The sequence below is a fragment of the Lampetra planeri genome, unplaced genomic scaffold, assembly GCF_965212315.1.
Source record: "Lampetra planeri unplaced genomic scaffold, kcLamPlan1.2.h2 scaffold_343, whole genome shotgun sequence".
NCBI lineage: Eukaryota > Metazoa > Chordata > Hyperoartia > Petromyzontiformes > Petromyzontidae > Lampetra > Lampetra planeri.
This window is the reverse complement of record NW_027615166.1, coordinates 1-14485: the sequence shown is the minus strand read 5'-3', so window position 1 is coordinate 14485 and position 14485 is coordinate 1. Positions and strand designations below refer to the sequence as shown.

The following is a 14485-nucleotide window of genomic DNA, read 5'->3' as shown; positions in this document are numbered from 1 at the left end:
GAGGTTAGGAGTTTTATTGGGTTTGCGTCGTATTATAGACGCTTCGTCGCTAATTTTGCGACTATAGCAAAACCCCTACACGCTTTAACATCAAAAGGGGTTCGGTTCTGCTGGGGTCAGGAGGAGGAAGCTGCTTTTTGCTCCCTTCGGGACGCTTTGGTAAACGCTCCTCCCCTGATTTACCCTGATTTTTCAAAACCATTCTTGCTCGACACCGATGCGAGCAACACGGGTATTGGGGGCGTGCTCTCCCAGGTGGTTGACGGCGTGGAACGTGTGGTTGCGTACGGCAGTCGGGTGTTGTCTCCAGCGGAGCAACGATATTGTGTCACCCGTAGGGAACTGTTGGCAATTGTCCATTTCATCCAACAGTATCGCCCATATCTGTATGGTCGGCATTTCACCGTCCGCACAGATCATGCGGCACTGCAGTACGCCCTGAGGGTTCAACAGCCATCGGGACAATTGTCCCGATGGTTGGAGGTCCTCCAGGATTACGATTTCCAAACCACATACCGTAAGGGCGTTCGCCACACCAACGCGGACGCTCTGTCGCGCTTGCCAACCACCTCCGAGTGTGCATGCCTCCTGGGGTCTGGACGTTGCAGACCTCCAGGGGACACATCGGTTCCTGTCTTGGCGGCCGCCAACGACGACGATACAGTAGTTACTAATTCGATCGAACAACAGGGCAAAGATTCCCTGTTGGGGTTGCCCGTCATTGACTGGGGGCGCCTCCAGATGGAGGATGTCTCCCTCCTCGGGTGGCGACGTCGCGTTGGCGGTGCGGCGGGGGGAAAAAGAGGTGGTTCCGACGCATGGGAAATGTGCCAAGGCCTGCTGATGCATTGGGACGGGAAGTCGCGTCGACATCGGCTGGTGGTCCCTACTGGGTTGCGGGGCAGGGTGGTATGGGCCGCTCATGAGCGCCTCCTACACCTGGGGACCCAAAAGACTCTCGCCTTGCTGCAACTTGATTTTTATTGGCCTGGCATGACGAGGGATGTTGGGGATTTGTTGGGATCATGCCCTCGATGTGCACAACGCAAACCGCCGGCACGGGAGTCTAACCCGCCCTTGCAATCGATCAAAGTGTCCAGGATAAACGAGCTGGTCGCTCTGGACATTTTGGGACCATTCCCCGCCACCCCCAGGGGGAATAGATATTTGTTGACTGGTGTCGAGTATTTTACACGCTGGCCTATGGCCTGGCCTCTGGCCAACCAGTCGGCAGCAGCCATCGTGGAGGCCTTTGTTCAGGGTTATGTCCTGGACAAAGGTGCTCCGGAGAGGCTGCTGACCGACCAGGGCAGAAATTTTTCCGGTAAACTACTCAGACAAGTCTGTGATCTCCTGGGCACAAAGAAAATTCGGACCTCCCCATATCACCCACAAACTGACGGGATGGTCGAACGGTTGCATCGCACCATCACGTCCATGTTATCACAACAAGTTTCGGACTCGCAAACGGATTGGGACCTACAAATTCAGGGGGTCTTGGCGGCGTACCGGATGGCACCCCATGCAGCTACGGGGTTTTCTCCCTTTTACCTCATGTACGGCCGAGAACCAGACCCGCCTGTTCGTGCCCAGTTGCAGATCCCCGTGCCGCAGGGAAAAACTAATCTGGCTGACCACGTTAAATTTAATCTGGACAAATTGACCGAGGCACGGAATGCTGCAATGCAAAACTCTGACCTCCGTCAGAAGGCGAATGAGCGCCTCAGATTGAGTCGAGCGCACATGCTGCAGTGGAAGCCGGGGGACAAGGCATGGCTGCACTGCCCCCAGGTGCCACTGGCAACCTCCTCTAAACTGGTGTGGCCGTGGCGGGGCCCTGTGGAAGTGGTGGAGGTGTTACGACCGCAGTGCGTGCGCATCAAGTGGGGGAAGCGGCGATGGTTCGGGCACCCCTCTAGGTTAAAACCCTTCTCTGCGGTACACAATCACACTTCACACGCGCGTGGCCAAGCATGTGGGGGGTCGGCCGACTCGCTGGGTCCGTCTCCGTCGCTCTCACCTAATGCCTTGCCGGCTGTGCCACCTTCAGGTGCATCAGGAGTGACGGGCTCACGCCCGATCACCCCTCCTGCGGATACCGAGGGTCACGCGGAGTCGGATGAATGCTCACCCCAAGACGGACAATTGCCACCTGATGGTCCGCCACGCGCGGTTACCCCGTGTGAGGGGCCCGCTGCAAGGACGCGCGCTAAAATGCGCAAACTGTTGTGAGGCCGGAAGATGTGTACATAGCTGTTGTGTTCATTGGATGTTGTGTGGGTGGTGTGTTCCCCACTCCTCGGATGTACATATGTTGGCTTCACCGTGTGTTGTGTGTGCGTGGTGGGTTCCCTGCTGATTGTATATAGGCTGTTTTTTTACGGAATTCGTATTTATTCGGGGGGGGGTGCGACGGGTTGTTTTCTCATCTTGCTGTTGCGTTCTTGTTCTGGTTCCTGTTATTGTTCAAAAATAGTGAGGCACACGCGCGGTCAGGGGGTGAAGGCACCTTTATTGTCAAATTTTTGTATGTTGGCAGCCGGGACGGCTGCATGCTATGCGGGGGGGAGTGATGTAGGGGTGTTAGAGAGAGAGCCCGTTATGCATGGCAGCCTATGGTAAACAAACACAGTAGGCGGGGCTACATGAGTGCACGAGCAGGTGCCCTCTGCGACGTCCGCGCCAGACACCCTGGGGGGTCGATTCGGTCGTTATGATCTCCCGGGGCCCCACCCCTCAGGGAGGGGTTGGGTATAAAAGGGGAATGTATCGTAGGGCTCGGGAGTGATGTTTAGCTAAAGGAGAGAAGACGGAAGACGTCTTAGAGAGAGCCCTGGACTCCCCCTGGTACGCCGTCCTTATCAGGACCGCGCAGGCTCGAGCCAGTGGCGTGGTACCAGGGCCAGAGCCAGTGCTGGTCTGGACTCTGGGTACCGGGCCCGACTGACCAGTGTCGGGCCAAGATAGCCTCCCCTAGCCCATTAGTGGAGGACTCAGAGGCAGGCTAGGGTTAGCTAGAGAGGTGTGTCCTCAGATAGACGGGTGAGGGGGCCGATACCCCCTCAAATGTGTATGTCACAACGTTGGTGTTAAATAAACAAGTGTGCCTCCAACTCCGGTGTGAACGAGTCGTGAGCGTTACTACACAGGTGTAATGCGGGCGTAAGCGACCTTCCGGATGTGACGTCACGGGGAGGTGGAGCCATGTGACGTGGGTGAAAGGTTCGGGAAGGAGAAGTCAGTCGGGTTGTGAATGGAAAAGAGTGAGGCCACGCGGGCGAACGAGAGGAGGGGGGCACCGTCGGCCAGCGGGAGCCAACCCCGGAGAACAGTAGGGAGCTACGGGGTGGTGTGAGGCTGCAGAGAGTACAGCCAGGAAGGCTGTGTGTTAGAGGCAGCGGTGTGGCTGCAGAGAGTACAGCCAGGAAGGCTGTGTGTTAGAGGCAGCGGTGTGGCTGCGGAGAGTACAGCCAGGAAGGCTGTGTGTTAGAGGCAGCGGTGAGGCTGCAGAGAGTACAGCCAGGAAGGCTGTGTGTTAGAGGCAGCGGTGTGGCTGCAGAGAGTACAGCCAGGAAGGCTGTGTGTTAGAGGCAGCGGTGTGGCTGCGGAGAGTACAGCCAGGAAGGCTGTGTGTTAGAGGCAGCGGTGAGGCTGCAGAGAGTACAGCCAGGAAGGCTGTGTGTTAGAGGCAGCGGTGTGGCTGCGGAGAGTACAGCCAGGAAGGCTGTGTGTTAGAGGCAGCGGTGAGGCTGCAGAGAGTACAGCCAGGAAGGCTGTGTGTTAGAGGCAGCGGTGTGGCTGCAGAGAGTACAGCCAGGAAGGCTGTGTGTTAGAGGCAGCGGTGTGGCTGCGGAGAGTACAGCCAGGAAGGCTGTGTGTTAGAGGCAGCGGTGAGGCTGCAGAGAGTACAGCCAGGAAGGCTGTGTGTTAGAGGCAGCGGTGTGGCTGCAGAGAGTACAGCCAGGAAGGCTGTGTGTTAGAGGCAGTGGTGAGGCTGCAGAGAGTACAGCCAGGAAGGCTGTGTGTTAGAGGCAGCGGTGTGGCTGCAGAGAGTACAGCCAGGAAGGCTGTGTGTTAGAGGCAGCGGTGTGGCTGCAGAGAGTCGCAGGAGCGACGAAGAGAGAGAGACAGCACGAGGCTGTCAGAGCTGCGGAGTAACCAAGAGCGAGAGGAGCTGCAGCGATTACAGCCAGGGGGGCTGAGAGAGAGTAACAGCAGCGGAACTGCTGTGGGGGCTACAAGAGCGACAGAGGCCAACAGAGGGGCTGCTGGTGGACACTGGAAAGACATCGGAGTCAGCACTGTGGGGACTGAGCAAAGAGGAGACAGCCGTTTGGGAAATACAGTACGAACCAAATATAGGACACTGAGCCAGAGATCGTGGTCAAGTCTTTTATTACACAGGTAACAAGTTGAGATTAGGAGCACTCCCTACATCTACAGAACGTGAAGAACCAGTGGCATCTACATCTGCAGAATGAGAAGAACCAGTGGCATCTACATCTACAGAATGAGAAGAACCAGTGGTATCTACATCTGCAGAATGAGAAGAACCAGTGGCATCTACATCTACAGAATGAGAAGAACCAGTGGCATCTACATCTACAGAACGTGAAGAACCAGTGGCATCTACATCTACAGAATGAGAAGAACCAGTGGTATCTACATCTGCAGAATGAGAAGAACCAGTGGTATCTACATCTGCAGAATGAGAAGAACCAGTGGCATCTACATCTACAGAACGAGAAGAACCAGTGGCATCTACATCTGCAGAATGAGAAGAACCAGTGGCATCTACATCTACAGAACGTGAAGAACCAGTGGCACCTACATCTACAGAATGAGAAGAACCAGTGGTATCTACATCTGCAGAATGAGAAGAACCAGTGGTATCTACATCTGCAGAATGAGAAGAACCAGTGGCATCTACATCTACAGAATGAGAAGAACCAGTGGCATCTACATCTGCAGAATGAGAAGAACCAGTGGCATCTACATCGGTAGAACATGAAGAACCAGTGGCATCTACATCTGCAGAATGAGAAGAACCAGTGGCATCTACATCTACAGAACGTGAAGAACCAGTGGCACCTACATCTGTAGAACATGAAGAACCAGTGGCATCTACATCTGCATAATGAGAAGAACCAGTGGTATCTACATCTACAGAACGAGAAGAACCAGTGGCATCTACAGAACGAGAAGAACCAGTGGCATCTACATCTGTAGAACATGAAGAACCAGTGGCATCTACATCTGCAGAATGAGAAGAACCAGTGGCATCTACATCTACAGAACGTGAAGAACCAGTGGCATCTACATCTGTAGAACATGAAGAACCAGTGGCATCTACATCTGCAGAATGAGAAGAACCAGTGGTATCTACATCTACAGAACGAGAAGAACCAGTGGCATCTACATCTACAGAACATGAAGAACCAGTGGCATCTACATCTGCAGAATGAGAAGAACCAGTGGTATCTACATCTACAGAACGTGAAGAACCAGTGGCATCTACATCTGCAGAATGAGAAGAACCAGTGGTATCTACATCTACAGAACGTGAAGAACCAGTGGCATCTACATCTGCAGACTGAGAAGAACCAGTGGTATCTACATCTGTAGAACATGAAGAACCAGTGGCATCTACATCTGCAGAATGAGAAGAACCAGTGTCATCTACATCTACAGAACGTGAAGAACCAGTGGCATCTACATCTGTAGAACATGAAGAACCAGTGGCATCTACATCTGCAGAATGAGAAGAACCAGTGGTATCTACATCTACAGAACGAGAAGAACCAGTGGCATCTACATCTACAGAACGTGAAGAACCAGTGGCATCTACATCTGTAGAACATGAAGAACCAGTGGCATCTACATCTGCAGAACGTGAAGAACCAGTGGCATCTACATCTGCAGAATGAGAAGAACCAGTGGTATCTACATCTACAGAACGTAAAGAACCAGTGGCATCTACATCTGCAGAATCAGAAGAACCAGTGGTATCTACATCTACAGAACGTGAAGAACCAGTGGCATCTACATCTACAGAACGAGAAGAACCAGTGGCATCTACATCTGCAGAATGAGAAGAACCAGTGGCATCTACATCTACAGAACGAGAAAACCCAGTGGCATCTACATCTACAGAACGTGAAGAACCAGTGGCATCTACATCTGTAGAACATGAAGAACCAGTGGCATCTGCAGAATGAGAAGAACCAGTGGTATCTACATCTACAGAACGAGAAGAACCAGTGGCATCTACATCTACAGAATGTGAAGAACCAGTGGCATCTACATCTGTAGAACATGAAGAACCAGTGGCATCTACATCTGCAGAATGAGAAGAACCAGTGGTATCTACATCTACAGAACGTGAAGAACCAGTGGCATCTACAATCTGCAGAATGAGAAGAACCAGTGGTATCTACATCTACAGAACGTGAAGAACCAGTGGCATCTACATCTGCAGAATGAGAAGAACCAGTGGTATCTACATCTACAGAACGTGAAGAACCAGTGGCATCTACATCTACAGAACGAGAAGAACCAGTGGCATCTACATCTGCAGAATGAGAAGAACCAGTGGTATCTACATCTACAGAACGTGAAGAACCAGTGGTATCTACATCTACAGAACGTGAAGAACCAGTGGCATCTACATCTACAGAACGAGAAGAACTAGTGGCATCTACATCTGCAGAATGAGAAGAACCAGTGGTATCTACATCTACAGAACGTGAAGAACCAGTGGCATCTACATCTACAGAACGAGAAGAACCAGTGGCATCTACATCTGCTGAATGAGAAGAACCAGTGGCATCTACATCTACAGAACGTGAAGAACCAGTGGCATCTACATCTGTAGAACATGAAGAACCAGTGGCATCTACATCTGCAGAATGAGAAGAACCAGTGGTATCTACATCTACAGAACGAGAAGAACCAGTGGCATCTACATCTACAGAATGTGAAGAACCAGTGGTATCTACATCTACAGAACGTGAAGAACCAGTGGCATCTACATCTGCAGAATGAGAAGAACCAGTGGTATCTACATCTACAGAACGTGAAGAACCAGTGGCATCTACATCTGCAGAATGCGAAGAACCAGTGGTATCTACATCTACAGAACGTGAAGAACCAGTGGCATCTACAGAACGAGAAGAACCAGTGGCATCTACATCTGCAGAATGAGAAGAACCAGTGGTATCTACATCTACAGAACGTGAAGAACCAGTGGTATCTACATCTACAGAACGTGAAGAACCAGTGGCATCTACATCTACAGAACGAGAAGAAACAGTGGCATCTACATCTGCAGAATGAGAAGAACCAGTGGTATCTACATCTACAGAACGTGAAGAACCAGTGGCATCTACATCTGCAGAATGAGAAGAACCAGTGGTATCTACATCTACAGAACGTGAAGAACCAGTGGCATCTACATCTGCAGAATGAGAAGAACCAGTGGCATCTACATCTACAGAACGTGAATAACCAGTGGCATCTACATCTGCAGAATGAGAAGAACCAGTGGTATCTACATCTACAGAACGAGAAGAACCAGTGGTATCTACATCTACAGAACGAGAAGAACCAGTGGCATCTACATCTACAGAACGTGAAGAACCAGTGGCATCTACATCTACAGAACGTGAAGAACCAGTGGCATCTACATCTGCAGAATGAGAAGAACCAGTGGCATCTACATCTGCAGAACGTGAAGAACCAGTGGTATCTACATCTACAGAACGTGAAGAACCAGTGGAATCTACATCTGCAGAATGAGAAGAACCAGTGGTATCTACATCTACAGAACGTGAAGAACCAGTGGCATCTACATCTGCAGAATGCGAAGAACCAGTGGTATTTACATCTACAGAACGTGAAGAACCAGTGGCATCTACAGAACGAGAAGAACCAGTGGCATCTACATCTGCAGAATGAGAAGAACCAGTGGTATCTACATCTACAGAACGTGAAGAACCAGTGGTATCTACATCTACAGAACGTGAAGAACCAGTGGCATCTACATCTACAGAACGAGAAGAAACAGTGGCATCTACATCTGCAGAATGAGAAGAACCAGTGGTATCTACATCTACAGAACGTGAAGAACCAGTGGCATCTACATCTGCAGAATGAGAAGAACCAGTGGTATCTACATCTACAGAACGTGAAGAACCAGTGGCATCTACATCTGCAGAATGAGAAGAACCAGTGGCATCTACATCTACAGAACGTGAATAACCAGTGGCATCTACATCTGCAGAATGAGAAGAACCAGTGGTATCTACATCTACAGAACGAGAAGAACCAGTGGTATCTACATCTACAGAACGAGAAGAACCAGTGGCATCTACATCTACAGAACGTGAAGAACCAGTGGCATCTACATCTACAGAACGTGAAGAACCAGTGGCATCTACATCTGCAGAATGAGAAGAACCAGTGGCATCTACATCTGCAGAACGTGAAGAACCAGTGGTATCTACATCTACAGAACGAGAAGAACCAGTGGCATCTACATCTACAGAATGTGAAGAACCAGTGGTATCTACATCTACAGAACGTGAAGAACCAGTGGCATCTACATCTGCAGAATGAGAAGAACCAGTGGTATCTACATCTACAGAACGTGAAGAACCAGTGGCATCTACATCTGCAGAATGCGAAGAACCAGTGGTATCTACATCTACAGAACGTGAAGAACCAGTGGCATCTACAGAACGAGAAGAACCAGTGGCATCTACATCTGCAGAATGAGAAGAACCAGTGGTATCTACATCTACAGAACGTGAAGAACCAGTGGTATCTACATCTGTAGAACATGAAGAACCAGTGGCATCTACATCTGCAGAATGAGAAGAACCAGTGGTATCTACATCTACAGAACGAGAAGAAACAGTGGCATCTACATCTGCAGAATGAGAAGAACCAGTGGTATCTACATCTACAGAACGTGAAGAACCAGTGGCATCTACATCTGCAGAATGAGAAGAACCAGTGGTATCTACATCTACAGAACGTGAAGAACCAGTGGCATCTACATCTGCAGAATGAGAAGAACCAGTGGCATCTACATCTACAGAACGTGAATAACCAGTGGCATCTACATCTGCAGAATGAGAAGAACCAGTGGTATCTACATCTACAGAACGAGAAGAACCAGTGGTATCTGCACCTGCAGAATGAGAAGAACCAGTGGTATCTACATCTACAGAACGAGAAGAACCAGTGGCATCTACATCTACAGAACGTGAAGAACCAGTGGCATCTACATCTACAGAACGTGAAGAACCAGTGGCATCTACATCTGCAGAATGAGAAGAACCAGTGGCATCTACATCTGCAGAACGTGAAGAACCAGTGGTATCTAGATATACAGAACATGAAGAACCAGTGGTATCTACATCTACAGAACGTGAAGGACCAGTGGCATCTACATCTACAGAACGTGAAGAACCAGTGGCATCTACATCTGCAGAACGAGAAGAACCAGTGGTATCTACACCTGCAGAACGTGAAGAACCAGTGGTATCTACATCGGCAGAACGTGAAGAATCAGTGGCATCTATACCTGCAGAACGTGAAGAACCAGTGGTATCTACATCGGCAGAACGTGAAGAATCAGTGGCATCTACATCTGCAGAACGTGAAGAATCAGTGGCATCTACACCTGCAGAATGAGAAGAACCAGTGGTATCTACATCTACAGAACGAGAAAAACCAGTGGCATCTAGATCTGCAGAACGTGAAGAACCAGTGGCATCTACATCTACAGAACGTGAAGAACCAGTGGCATCTAGATCTGCAGAACGTGAAGAACCAGTGGCATCTACATCTGCAGAACGTGAAGAACCAGTGGCATCTTCATCTGCAGAACATGAAGAACCAGTGGCATCTACATCTACAGAACGAGAAGAACCAGTGGTATCTACATCTACAGAACGAGAAGAACCAGTGGCATCTACATCTACAGAACGTGAAGAACCAGTGGCATCTACATCTGCAGAACGTCAAAACCCAGTGGCATCTACATCTGTAGAACATGAAGAACCAGTTGTATCTACAGGAGAATCCCTGCCTATTCCTCTTATGGCATTATTACGTCTATTGACATTGAATGAGTCACTGTAGCGCGTGTCGCTAGGAGATTGGTAGACAATGTCATTAGGGGTACAATTCCGTTCTGTCAATTGCACCTGTGGGCAAGGCATTCTGGAATATCCAGAAGGGGTGCGGGGCCGAGGGCGGAGTCTAAGCCGTTTATAATCGAGACGTGTGCAGCGGCCTTTTGATGTTCTGATGCAGATGATGGTTACACCACTCGTGTCTACAAGGAGGAATGTTTGGGTCTCGATCGAGCAGGTACTTATTCTGGACGTCCTCGTTGTTCCAGCCTGTTTTCGGTTTTTTTTATTACGCGCCTTCTATTAGCCCACTCTGTCTGTTGTTGTATCCTCAACTCTTGTAACTCAATTTTAACCCACTTCCCAAAGTGGTATCGACTGCAAACTTGGTAATAATAAAATAATATAAATATAAAACAATAAAAATTCTCACGACGTTTCGACTGCAACACAAGAAATCATCATCAGGTGTGAAATCCACAAAGAAAATTTGAAAATTTATATTTTATATTTTAGCGTGCCGACCAGTGGCTCGGTTGTCCAGAGGCTCTCGTTTTAGGCATGCACTGTATGTACCAAGGGGCCCAGGTGTTACGCTCGATGTGTGCACCGAGGGGCCTGGGGGCCCTAGTGGTCAGCTCATGATTTAAGCGTGGAGGGGCCCTGGGACACTCACACTGTAGGTGTCGAGGGGCCCAGGGACCCTAGTTGTCAGGTTACGTTTTAAACACCAAATGGTCTAAGGGGCCCTCACATTGTAAGCACTGAGGGGTCTGGGGGCCCTAGTGGTTAGCTCACGCTATAACCACCCAGGGGCCAGTGGTCGGCTTGCGCTGTGCGCACTGAGGGCCCTGGCGTTCAACTTCCTTCGGAAGACTTGGGCGACACACCTAGCGGCCTGAGGCTTGGAGGCCCCCCCTGGCAGCCCCGGGGCACTGGCCCCACTGGCCCGGTCCATAATCTAGCCTTTGGCCAGCGGATTAATTGCCACCTGTTTCCATCTGTGCAGGGATAGAGTGTTGCCACCACGCACATGGCGTGGGTTTTTCTCGGGTGCTCCGGTTTTCTCCCACTTGTATTAACACTCGTCATCATTAATTGGCCGAAACAGAAATCTTACAATAAAAACTCAATGCAGGACGCTGCTGTAAACCAGTCCGAGGACTGAAGTGAGTGTACTGGCAGTCTATAATGTGGACTGTAGCCTGGTTATTAAGCTGGGTGAGTGTACTGGCAGTCTATAATGTAGACTGTAGCCTGGTTATTAAGCTGGGTGAGTGTACTGGCAGTCTATAACGTAGTAACGTAGACTGTAGCCTGGTTATTAAGCTGGGTGAGTGTACTGGCAGTCTATAATGCAGACTGTAGCCTGGTTATTAAGCTTTACTTTCATTAATTTTAATTTCATTTTTTACCTACGTGGTGACTTTACCGAAAAAACCTAAGAGTACGTGAGTTGGTGTGTTGACCGACTCTCTGTGTTGCATTACATGAAGTGTCTCTCTCTCTCTCTCTGTGCAGTCTCCAAACCTCCAAGTCTCTCATTGACACAAGGCCGTCATTATAACATGTTATAATAAGTATAATATTATGTTATAATGTATAATAATTATAATGTTATAATACGTATAATATGTCATAATTATAATGTTATAATATGTTATAATACGTATAATAATCAAATATGCCCCCCAATATGTTTCTGTAAAATTATTTGTAAATGATAATTGTGATGCTCTGTTAATAAAGACAACAATTTGCTAAACCTTGGCCACGAAATCTGGACTTGTCTTCATATAACAATGCATAGATTCCTGTTTATAGGATTGCGTTGTACTTTATGAATCCCTAATCTCTGCCATTACATACTATGAAACAAGAAAGGTAAAAAAGAAACAGCAATGTATTACAATACACTATTAGACATTATTGTATCAAATAAAACAAAGTCCATCCCATGTGTTAGTGAACTTTTAAAAATATTTTAGGGAGGAAATGGCAGGAAAATAGTTTTCAAATTTAGATATTTTTCTGGGGGGGGGACCCCAGACCCGTGGAATATTTGGTCTCCCCCAATGTTGACTTCATGGCTACGGCCTTGCATTGACATGCTAATTTCTCTACCCCCTTCACTACCCACCCCCCCTCTCTCTATTTAAGGCCTCAACACAGAGGCGTTGTTTCTCTGTGTGCCTATGTGTGTCTCTCTCTGTGTCATCTCTCTCTCTGTGTGTCTATATCTGTGTCTCTCTCTGTGTGTCTTTGTGTCATCTCTCTCTCTCTGCTTATGTGTCTGTCTATATGTCTCCGTGTCTCTCTCTCAAATTGAGCAATCTTTGGAAGAACGTTATCAACCAGGTAGGGTGTTGACTGTTATGTTAGCTGACTCTAAGTTTAATAGGTTTTTTTTCCATTTTTTTTACCAGGCCACACCCGCTTGAGCTGATATACCGCTCTTGTTTTCAGAAGCGACTTGCCCACAACAACAATAACAACAAGGTGAGGCTCGTCAACAGCGTGGCGGTGTTCACTCTAGACGCGTGGCAGTGTTCACTCTAGACGCGTGGCGGTGTTCACTCTAGATGCGTGGCGGAGTTCACTCTAGACACGTGGTGGTGTTCACTCTAGACACGTGATGGTGTTCACTCTAGACGTGTGGCGGAGTTCACTCTAGACACGTGGCGGAGTTCACTCTAGACACGTGGCGGAGTTCACTCTAGACACGTGGCGGAGTTCACTCTGGACGTGTGGCGGAGTTCACTCTGGACGTGTGGCGGTGTTCACTCAAGACACGTGGCGGTGTTCACTCAAGACACGTGGCGATGTTCACTCTAGACGCGTGGCGGTGTTTACTCAAGACACGTGGCGGAGTTCACTCTGGACGTGTGGCGGTGTTCACTCTAGACGCGTGGCGGTGTTCGCTCTAGACGTGTGGCGGTGTTCGCTCTAGACGCGTGGTGGAGTTCACTCTAGACGCGTGGCGGTGTTCACTCTAGACGTGTGGCGGAGTTCACTCTAGACGCGTGGCGGAGTTCACTCTAGACGCGTGGCGGAGTTCACTCTAGACGCGTGGCGGAGTTCACTCTAGACGCGTGGCGGTGTTCACTCTAGACGCGTGGCGGTGTTCACTCTAGACGCGTGGCGGTGTTCACTCTCTACATGTGGAGGGGAAACCCGGGGATCGGGAAGGAAATCCACACGACCACGCGGAGAGAGAGACACGCAGTCTCGGCTGTGTTGATTGATCCTCAATGAATTACTTGGTGGAGTGAGGAAGCATTAATACTGAGCAGGTGAAGGTGGCCAGGCGTGGGTCTGGACACACCACCACCTGTGAACCATGCCAGTGTGTGACAGTGGTGGAGCCAGTGGGGCTGGGGTGGCACGTGCCCCCCCCCCCCAACGATCCGATAGAAATCCCTAATTTCGATAGGATCATTGGGGTTTATTAATAACTAGCTTCAATACCCGGCTTTGCCCGGGACTTGGATTCTTGTCTTGGATTAATTTAATATTTCCTCATAATTCAATGAAAAACCCTGAAAAATTGATGCTTGCAAGAAGGAAGCCGAAACACTTCAATTTACCTAAATCGGATGTTTTCACTCAAGGAAATTCAACCTGAACCCACTGCTACGTCAGGTCGATGTTTGCCACTCGGGAAGGGAATGACGTGGCGTTCGCTTAGACATTCCAGACAGCATAAGCTGTGAAAATTTCATGACGCCAGAGCTCAGCGTTGGAGAGTTTTTGCTGCTGCACACAAACAAACAGGTGTAAGTTCTGCTTTATATTTAAGATGGCAGTTGTACCCGTTCTTCACACGGATTTTTATTGAAACTCCGAGAAGCCATTGACTTTATCGGCCAGGAGCGAAGTGCCACCTAAAATCTCCCGGCACGCTGTGAACAGCTGTAGAAGTACGGCGCGCGAAGAGCCATGTGGTAGGGGGGTAAGCATTGCAGAGCGCTTAGCTCAGGTGTGATGCGGGGTTGATGCCACATACGTCATGGTCATTTCCCCCCCCCCCCCCCCAAAATACAAAAGTCTATTTTTCTTTACTGAAGGCATCAACACGTTCAGCGAGCGCGATGACAATCACACGCGTCAAATGAAAAGCAAGGGACAAGTCCTTTCTTACTAACAACTCCTTTTTGTTGTCTGCTGGGGTTGTTGTCTGCTGGGGTTGGTGTCTGCTGGGGTTTTTGTCTGCTGGGGTTGTTGTCTGCTGGGGTTGTTGTCTGCTGGGGTTGTTGTCTGCTGGGGTTGTTGTCTGCTGGGGTTGTTGTCTGCTGGCGGTTGTTGTCTGCTGGGGTTGTTGTCTGCTGGGGTTGTTGTCTGCT

At 49.3% G+C, this 14485-nt stretch overlaps 1 long non-coding RNA gene across 1 annotated transcript; it reads left to right on the top strand.

Moving 5' to 3' along the window:
• Window positions 1-9418: 9418 nt before the first annotated feature.
• On the top strand, window positions 9419-12719 carry LOC144740904 (uncharacterized). The gene is made up of 3 exons (XR_013589820.1): window positions 9419-10380; window positions 12569-12641; window positions 12702-12719. It is a non-coding gene; the product is annotated as an uncharacterized LOC144740904 (long non-coding RNA).
• Window positions 12720-14485: the final 1766 nt, after the last annotated feature.